Consider the following 1,913-nt stretch of genomic DNA (forward strand, 5'->3'; position numbering starts at 1 on the left):
CTAACCATTTTCGCCTTTCTTGGCAATGCCATCCACCTCGAGAAGAGCTGCCACCGTTTCTGCCGTTGCCGCCAAACTCCCCGAGCCTCTTGGCGAAGAGCCCGGCGATCTGCAGCTGCGTCTTGGCCATGATCTCCGTCCTCTTGAGCTCCATCTCGCCCTTCTTCACCTCGGCCTCGGCGCGCATCCTCTCCGTGTCCCGGTACATCTCCATCCTGGCCCGCTCGATCTTCACGAAGGAGCTCGCCAGCAGCTCGATGCTCCGCGCGACGTCGAGCTCCGAGCCGGAGCCCTTCCGCTTCCTGGAGGGCAACACGTCGTCATCACACGGTGTCTCTGCGCCACCGCCGTTCGCCTCCTCCTTGCTCCTCGGGGAACTCACGTTGGCGGCATCGCTGTCCGCGGCCCTGCTGCTCTGTTTCTGGATGAGCTGTTCCACCTTCTCCACCGCAGAAGCAGAACCATTTGCGTCGGCATTTAGCAGGTCGGAGAGCGGGATGGCTGCTGGCCCCGCGTCCGGCGGCGGCTGCCGAAGGGCGGCAATGGCTGCTTCGGCGTGGGCGTCGATCTCCGGCTCTGCTTTTGCAGTTTGGACTGCACACAGGTCTGCGCTGATGATGCTGCTGGTCGGCTCCGTGTGCAGCTGACCGGAGCAGCTGGCAGCGGCTGGCCCTTTGAGCAGCCCGTCCATGCGGCCGAAGAAGCGCCACGACGTGCCGCCACCCGCGGCTCCAGCTCCAGGGCTGGTGCCAGCGCGCGCTGCGGCGGCGGACTCGGCCCGGTAGCGCTTCTTCATGGACTCGACCTTGTTCTTGCACTGGTTGGGCGTCTTGGCGCTGCCGCCGGGGCCGTGGCCGTGGCCGGGCTTCCCCGCGGCCTCGGAGAAGGAGGAGGAGCAGTGCGCGGAGACGTCGTTGGCGATGTCGACCCAGTCCGACCACTTGAGCTTGGCCCGGTTGCGCAGCAGCCACTTGGCCTCGTAGGCCTCGAGCAGGCGCGAGATGCCGCCCTCGCTCCACTCGTCCCGCTTCTGCTGCGGCGGCGGCGGCGCCGCCGCGTCGTGGAGGCCGTCCATGGGGGCAGCAGATGGAACTGGTACAGCAGGCAGGGGAACAAGAAGGACGGAGACCGTACCGCTGACTTAGTTCAGTCCCGCGGCGAGATCACGGCCTCCGGCACGGGGATCTAAGTCCGGTGACGCCGAGAGCTTAATTGACCAAGCTGGCTGAATTCGGCCAGAAAAGGAGAGAGATTTCGTTGAACCTGGAAGCTTTACTGATCCAGTGACCTTGCAGAAAGATCAGAGGAAAGATTGGGTAGAAAGGCGGGGCTTTCTTGGTTCCTTTCCTCGGGGCGGGGAGCGCCAAAGGAGGGAAATTCCCCGGATCGACGGGCCTAAAAGGGCAACGGACGGCGTGTTGCCCTCCCGGAAGAACACGGCTGCTAGTCACGCACGCTCACGGGGCGGGGGAGTAGGATTCAGCGGCGATGGTTGTGGTTGCTGCGGCGGCGTAAGCTAGGCCGTGGGTGATAACCGCATAGCTAGCTGTGATCAGTCACGGGGGCAGGAAGCAAGCGGAGGCTGGAGCAGTCAAAGATAGGCGGGGAGGACGCCGAGCACAGTCAAGGCGTAGACAGCAGCAGCTGAAGAACGGGGACGGGTGGGAGGAGGAGGAGCGGGGGATTTAGCCGTGGAATGCGCGGAAAAGGATGGCGGCCGGGAGGATCCGTCGCCTCCGCGGCGCGTGGGGGAGAGGGAGAATGGGGGGAGGTGGTGGGGAGCGGAAAGTGGGAGGGAGACCGGGAGGAGGGGAGGGGAGGACTCCGCCCGCCTGCCTGCCTGCCGGCCGGCCCGGGTCGCCAACTGCCTCCCCGCGTCAGCTAGGCCCCCCTCTCCAACTCTCAGCGCCGTG

The 1,913-nt window shown here is 65.6% G+C and overlaps 1 pseudogene; it reads right to left on the bottom strand.

Moving 5' to 3' along the window:
• Positions 1–1,075, bottom strand: LOC124651323 (annotated as a pseudogene).
• Positions 1,076–1,913: the final 838 nt, after the last annotated feature.

Source organism: Lolium rigidum, chromosome 5 (assembly GCF_022539505.1).
Source record: "Lolium rigidum isolate FL_2022 chromosome 5, APGP_CSIRO_Lrig_0.1, whole genome shotgun sequence".
NCBI lineage: Eukaryota > Viridiplantae > Streptophyta > Magnoliopsida > Poales > Poaceae > Lolium > Lolium rigidum.